The sequence below is a fragment of the Nuphar pumila genome, chromosome 17 (genome assembly GCF_984573655.1).
Source record: "Nuphar pumila chromosome 17, dmNupPumi1.hap1.1, whole genome shotgun sequence".
In the NCBI taxonomy this organism is placed as follows: Eukaryota; Viridiplantae; Streptophyta; class Magnoliopsida; order Nymphaeales; family Nymphaeaceae; genus Nuphar; species Nuphar pumila.
In genome coordinates this window covers 61,761,260-61,769,531 of record NC_143265.1, presented here as the reverse complement: position 1 = coordinate 61,769,531, position 8,272 = coordinate 61,761,260, and positions in this window count along the sequence as shown.

Here is an 8,272-nt window from a genome sequence, read left to right as displayed (position 1 = left end):
AAATGAAATTGAGAATGTGGAAATCTTAATTTAAACTTGGAAAATACTTTGAAATCTCATTTGAAAATTCAAAGTTCTGAGAAAATCGAATCCTGAGAAAGACTTGGGAATTTTTGGGAAAATCGATTTATCTGAAATTGAAATTGGAGAATGAATTTGAAAATAATGCAATTTGAATGATATGAATGAATTTGAAGGAGAATTTCATTGAGGAATTGAGAAATCCTTGTGAGTTTTTAAGAAATGGAGTGCATTTTTGAAGTTAGCCTAATAGTGTAGGCTGAATGTGGCTAATACGAAGATCATAAATCTTGGTTTTCTTCGTATTCTGACTATGGCCATAAATACAAATCCCACCGAGTTTATAAACTCCATAAGAGCTTGTGCACGTGGCATTCGTGTCAACCATAGTGATTTTGAAATAAATGCACATGAATCATACATCAAATATTGGAATTTTGCAGAAATCAAACTATATGCAATGCAGTCCTATTTTAAGCAGAAAAGTAACTCTTATTCCAAATTATTACATTTGATGTTGCATTGAATTGAAATAAAAGAATAAAAGATAAGTCTTCTTCTTGAATGTTCCTGCAAAACTAGAAAACAATGTTAGCACAAAAATATAGGTTTTTCTGAATTTATCCGAAAATATTGGAAATTATCGAACATTACTCAGATATAAACCCAAATTCATACCCCCTTTGATATAAACATGATAAATAATGAATAAATTTCGAAAATAAACCTGAAAATTCGAAATTGGGATCAAAATAACAAAAATGCCCCTGATGACCTTGAAATTAGGGTTTTCTGAAAGATTTTTTGTAAATTTTGAAATTTTGAAAATCAAATGAAATAAATCAAACATAATATGATGAAATATGATGATATGCATGAAAATGTATGGAATTAAAGATTGAAATTTCGAAATTAAGGTCAAAATGACCAAAATACCCCTGATAACAAGATTATGGCCTTGAAACCAGGGTTTTCTGAAATAAATTTTGCAAAAATGAAAAATTGAAATGCAAATAAGATTGAAATTAACACTAATATGACATGACATGCTTATTTACATGAATAAAAACCCTAAAATGGCAAAAATATCATAAAATATCAAATTTAACTTGATTTTCGCCTGATTTTTTCTTCTAAATTTAAAGATAAACTAACATATAAAGCAAATGAACTTGAAATTGAGCCAAATTTGGCATGAACACCTAGACTAACCCTAGAAATAGAATAGAATCGAAAATCTATTTTTTTGTTATTTTTTTAATATAGAAAATAGCTAAAAATCCTAAAAAATCAGAATTTTGCCTAAAATGTTGATTCTAAATGAGATTTCGGATATCAAACTTCCATAAAAGTTTCCCAAATTTTATGGAGTGACAGAGAAAAGTAAGAAAAGGATTTTTTCCATTTACACATTCTGGTTTTGACCTATGGTCGGAGCTATACAGCTCCAGCAAGTCAGATCGGAATTCGGCGACTCTAGGATTTGAGGGAAACAGACAGGTTTCATAAAAAAATATGGGAAAAATAGAAGACAGATGGGAAAATGACTGAAATTGTAGAAAAATGTCTCTGAAAAACAAAGAAAATTTGATCTTTTTACGGTATTGGGATTCGGGTTACGGTCTGGAAATGGGCACACTGTTATCAGAGACCCGAATCTCTGGAATTTTTGGATATTGGAATCTGTCAGACAAAAATGATAAATCCAAGAAAAATACTTGGGCAATTCCAAAAATTCCCAAATTTTGGTAAATGACAGGAAAATGAATTAGTAACAACTTTTGTGTTGAAAGGTTTCACATTTAGGCTACGGGTTGAGCGGACACAGTGCGTTAGGGTCTGTCTATACCCTGACAAGGAAAAATCGAGGTTTTCCCAGAGGTCTGGGAAAATCGATTTTTAACAGAGGTCAAATCTACTTGTAAAGATCTCAAAATTTTCAAACAATTAGTAGATTCTACTGCGAATCTATTGTAATTTTTAGGGAAATATCCGGATCTCCCACAGAGGTGATTTAGGAGGTTTTTGTGTGCCTAAACAGAAACTGGAAATTCTGGAGGGTTCAAAACCCGATTTAAGTTCTAATTTTTTAAAATAGGGTTATAAAACCCGATTTGATTTGGGTTTTTTTGAAAAGAATCAGGAACAATCATACACAATCATCAATAAATTTCTAAGATTTATAGGCACAAATATCTACATGAAATAACATTTAGATTGAGTGCGCAAATTGAAATTCACGAAACAATAGTAGAACCTTAATAAGACTTGCCTTAGTATATGAAATAAATAAAAAAAGTGCTGTAAATCTAGATATGATGCTTGAAAACGTAAAAACTATATGAAAACTATAACAAAAATAAAAATGATCAAGGGGATATACGATTTATTTGATATAGGCTATAGGTAAGAGGGATCTTGTCCATTTATCGGATGGATCACCTCACATGGTAGCACTTTGATTAGAATATCATACATTTAAAACGAACAAGTATTAATGATATGGAACTCTTACCTCGGATTGGCTGAAGAGATATGTTACCAAGGAGGCCAAAGGTGCTGTTTTAAGGTTGATGCTGCAGGAAGGAAGCTTCAAGGGGCGCCGACTGAAGTAGCTTAGAGATGGTTGATGCTGAATCGATGGAGGAGCTCTTGCTGCCTTGGTGGAAGGATATGGCGGCTGTGGAAGAAGTTGTTGCCTGCTGTGGAGAGGTTGGAAGAGGGTGCTTCAAGGTGGGAGGCTGAAGATGATGGTGAAGGTGAGAGAGAAGAGTTGCTGCTGTATGAGGGAGAGAAAGAGCAAGAGAGGGTTAGAAGGAGAGGAGAGAGAGAGGTGAAAGAGAGGGATGAGCGTGAGATAGCCTTGGATTCAAGACTTAGGAGAAAATCAAAATTCCCCTAAGTTTTCAATGAAAAATCCTTAGTGAGAGGGGAGAGGTACGTGAGATATGGATGGGCAGCCGTAGGAGTATGTGGAAATAGAAAGGGAGCAAGGAAGAAAGGGGAAGGAAGGAAGGGAAGGAAAAGGAAGGAAAGAAAGAAAGAAAAGAAGAAAAGGAAGGAAGAAGGAAAAGAAGAAAGGAAAGAAAAGAAAGAAGAAGAAGGAAAGGAATGGAAGAAAGAAAAGGAAGGAAGAAGGAAATGGGGCTGGAGGCTTGGTCGACCCCCTTGTGGGTCCCACCTCCTCTCAAAACGCGAAATAAAAAAAACAAAACAAACAAATAAAAAGAAAATTGAAAGGGAATAAAAGATATATATATATTTTTAATAAAAGGAAAATGTAAATAAATAAGCCATCTCAGAGTGGGCTTATTTTTTAAATTTGAAATTTGTTTTGAGAATCTTAGGGGTAGAATAGTCTTTTTAGAAAAAAATCCTGGACAAAACGAGCTATTTTTGGCAGTTTTTAAAACGAACTCAGAATTTGAAGTTCAATACCCCGTTGCGAAGCAAATCCAGTGTAGAATTTGAAAATTTAAGTTTGAAAGAAATCAGATTATTTTTCTTGAGAAAATATTTCCAAATTTAGACTCCCGTGGGTAAAAATGTCAATTTGGGAAACCCAAGATTAGAAATTGATTTCTGAAAGCTTTTGAAACTCGATCTGGATTGAAATTTATAAAATTGGAGTTTTGGACTTCGAAAATGAAATGAAATGTGATGAAATGTTATGAAATGCTGAGAAATGATATAAAATGATGAGAAATGACATGAAATGCTATGCGAAATGCAGACCCTGAATGAAGAATTTTGGATGTCAGACCTCGATTGACACTTGTACCAGTTCAAAAAGTGTTAAAATTGAAAAATTTACAAAATGATTCAAGAAATGGTTTTCAGATTCTACTGAGCTAGAGTGACACTGAAAATCTGAGTTTGAGCTGAATTGAACTGAAATGAATTGGATTGTACTGGGTTTTAGAGTTTTAGAACTCAACTGGACTGACAAGACACTGACCCAACTAACCTTTCTGACTAAATTTTTATGAAAAGTTGCCATTTTTAGAGAAATGGTACGGAATGGTCACTGGAGTGAAGTGAATTATGAATCTGAGTTGGGTTTGAGCTAAAACAAAGGTCAGTAATACTGATATGAACTAAAATTGAAGCTCGAACACTAGCTCAATCGACTGGACTCAGCATAATTTCAGTTGAAAGAGCTGAAACGGGCTAAAATGGGCTCTTGGACACTTGAAAATGGTTTTGAACTGAAACTAGAGCACTTGAACTCTTGGTGAGCTCAAGTTAGACTTTGGGGAATAAGACTAACTGTGAATAACTGACTCGGAGACAATTGGCTTAGATTTGAGTGAGAAATAAGCTCATTTATGAAGAAATGATCCCATTTTGGCAAGAATGGTCAGAAATGGAAATGGTTTGTTCATTGTGAGCTCAGATGAGATTGAAATGACTGATATTCTAACTGTCCTGAACTGACCAATGAGCTTGGTTGACTCCGACTAACTGGGGTTCGGGATGACCTAAGGGTAAAATGGTAATTTTCTTAGTGAAAATGGGTAAAGTGGTGATTTTCTGAAATAGACTCGGGGTTTGACTCCTACACTGACCTAACGAGGTTGGCACTGCATAGGAGGTGTGTTCGAGAATGGATGAGGAAAATTTGGGGTGTTTATAGATGCCCCTCTTTGCTACTAAGTCAGCTTGTGACCGAGCTTAGTGGCAAAGAAAACACACCAAATTTGAGCTATAAAAATGCCCCAGTTAGAAGGATCTGACTGGATATGAAGAAATTAGCCCTGATGAAAATGGTAGATATGGAATGGAGAATGAAGAAGAAAAATTTACTTCAAAGAAGTGAGATTCAGGTTTTGCCCTTAACCTGGATGGGACGGGAAATACCTCGTGTAGAAACGAAGCTCAGGTTTGACCCTTAACCTGACCGGAAAATGAAATATCTCATCAAAATGAGGCTCAGGTTTAACCCTTAACCTGACCGAAAAAATGAAAATGATAGGATTCTTGAAATAAGAACCCATGATGGAACCTTCGGACTTTCGCACAATGATTCCGATAGGGGTTTTGCAAAAGGATGAAATTGGGAGCCCTAACGCTTGAAAAGGGGTTTGATTTTGGGCGCCTCATTGTTGAGACTAAATAACTTTTGAAATTGGTGACCTTTTGCGAGAAAATGATTTGTGGCTTAACCTCAAGCCGAAATTGGACTGTCTATGGTGGGACAGTGGGGACACAAAGAAGTGTGCGAATCTGAGAACCCAGGCGCTCAAATTATACCAAAGAAGGAAAGGAATCTTGAAAACTCCCATTATCAAGTTCTAAAAGGGATAACAAATGGTGTCAGGATGCGCCAAAGTTGAACCTCGAGCTCTCGCTTCACGTCAGGATAGCTAGAAAATATTGTCAAAATGTTGAAAATTGTTGTTGATTCAAAATAACTGAAAGTGATGCACATTGGTGCAAAAATATTTTCTCTTTTCTACCTGAAGTACTACCTCTGATTGGGCTTAACTTCGTAGAATCAAGATTCGAATTCGAATTGCTTGCAATTGACTTTCTTTCAAGGAAGCTATCAATTTCCTTGATATGAACGAAAAAGAAAGAATTCTTATTGTTAAAGCAATTGGTGAAAGAATATTGATAATAGAATTTCACAAAATTTAAAGAGGATTCTTGACAGATTTGGCAGTCTGATATCCTGGGATTCTTTTCTCATGATGATCTTTCTGCACTTCTTTTTTTTTTGCGACAGAATTGGAGCTTCCTTGGGTTTTTTTGGGGGGGATTACATCATCCTTCATTTTGGAGATGTCCTGACTTTTCTCTTTTTTTTTTTTGGAAGGGTACATCACAAACTCTTTCAACTTGGAGATGCTTCAATCCTTCTTTTCTCTTAGGGATTATATTGACGGTTATTAGCTCTTTGGTTGAAAATCTCTTGATGATAGCAGAAATTAAATATCCTTTAGGGTTTGTCGGGAGGCTCATCGCAATCGACTTCATCTTGACGGTGATCTGAACTTTCTCTGGAAGGATCCATCACAAACTCCTTCATCTTGGAGATGATCTAAATCTTCTTTGGCCCCGAGGGTCTAATTCGCATAATTCGTCTTCACCTTGACGACAATTGAGAGATCCCTTTTGCAAATATTTAATTGTAGCTTAGATGATTGAGGAGATATGAAGATTGAATGGATTTTTCTGTATCTTATCCAGATTATTTCGACTGCTTTATTTTCCAAGAATGATCTTTAAAAATGTGTCATTGACTGCGATCAATATCAATCACTTATGGCTCTGCAACAACATTGAATTTCCTTTGCTGGCCATATCGCGGCTTTATTCTTCATCCTTTTGGTTGGCCAATAGAAAGATTTTGAATTTTGAATCCTTTTTCGCGAAAGCCTTGCTCTTTCGAAAGTAATGCTGAAGGTATTCTGAGATAGAGATTTTGTGCAATAAAGATTTTGAAATTAACAAGTATTAAATGACAAATTGGCAAAATATTCTTGAAATCCTTGGTGAAAAAAATTGCTTGAGGTCTAATTGACACATCCATGACTAAATTGTGTCCTGAAAGACTCAGTAAAAGATCAACTCGAAAGTTGGGTTTTGTTTTGACTTACCAGCTCGAAAGCAGGATTTGGGTTAACCGACCAGCTCAAAAGCAGGATTTGGGTTGACCGACCAACTCGAGAGCAGGATTTGTTGACCGACTAGCTCGAAAGCAGGATTGGTTGACTGACCAGCTCGAAAGCAGGATTTGGGTTGACCGACCAGCTCGAAAGCAAGATTTGTTGACCAACCAGCCTGAAAGCAGGATTTGTTGACTGACCAACTCGAAAGCAGGATTTGGGTTGACCGACCATCTCAAAAGCAGGATTTGTTGACCGACCAGCTCGAAAGCAGGATTTGTTGACCGACCAGCTAGAAAGCAGGATTTGTATTGAAAGATTGAATTTGATGATTTGAAATTGATTGACATTGATGAAGTTGTAACCCGAAGGCTTGGAAAGTGATAGATATTGATAAAGTTGTAACCCGAAGGCAGGAAAATGACTGATGTTGGTAAGATTGTGACCCGAAGGCTTGAATTTGAGAATCTGGTGAAGTGGGTGGCCTAGATGCCTGATTGACAAAATTGGATGACCCGAAGGTCAAAATTGAGAATTAAATGATCCAAAGGTCAAAATTGGGAATCAAATGACATAAAGGGTCAAAATGGGAAATCAAAGATCAAAGTTTGAGGAATTGAATGACCCGAAGGTCGAAGTTGAGAATTTGAATGACCCAAAGGTTAAAATTGGAAATTGAGTGACCCAAAGGTTGAAATAGAAAATTGGGTGACTCGGAGGTCGAAATTGGAAATTGGAAATTAGAAATTGGAAATTGGAAATTGGAAATTGGAAATTGGAAATTGGAAATTGGAAATTGGAAATTGGAAATTGGAAATTGGAAATTGGAAATTGGAAATTGGAAATTGGAAATTGGAAATTGGAAATTGGAAGAATTGATATTGAACTTGAATTCTGATGGAAGGTCAGCACGAAGACTGCACCTAAAAGATCGACTAATGCGACCAATGGGTAAGACACTAACACGAGTGCTAGATTTCAAAAGAGTATCAATACGAGCACCGAGTTTTTGAAAATATATCACTATGGACATTGGATTTTGAAAATGTGCCAGCGTGAGCACTAGATTTTGGAAATGTATTAGTGTAAAAAATTGAATTGTGAAAATGAACCAGTATAAGCACTGGAGTTTGAAAATCACCTAGTATTTGAAATTTAATCTTTCTTTTTTTTCTTAGAAAGAGACTGGCACTCCCGCGATATTTGGGAATGGTGATGGGAATGATTGCCGGGGTTCAAGATTATCCCTTATCCTGAATGGGTAGCTCAGGTTTATCCCTTAACCTGAAGAGGAAAATGAATTTGATGCAAATGGATGCAAATGAATTTATGCGAATGCAAATGTATGCAAATGAATACAAAATGATGTAAATGAATGCATATGTGTGCAAAATGAGAGATTTGTTTGATCCTGCCTGCATACAGGATATTTTGAAGTAAAAACAAATTTTCAAAAAAAATACCCCAGTGTAATAAGGAAAACAAATTTTGGATAAAAGGAAGATAATTGACAAAGCGACTGGTTTCTTGATTGATTAGAGAGATACCCTGAGAGAGGTCATTCCTTATGAGAGACGTTTTGCAGAGAAGAAGAACAAGCTTATGAGGAAAATTGATAATTTTATTAATGCATTGAAGGA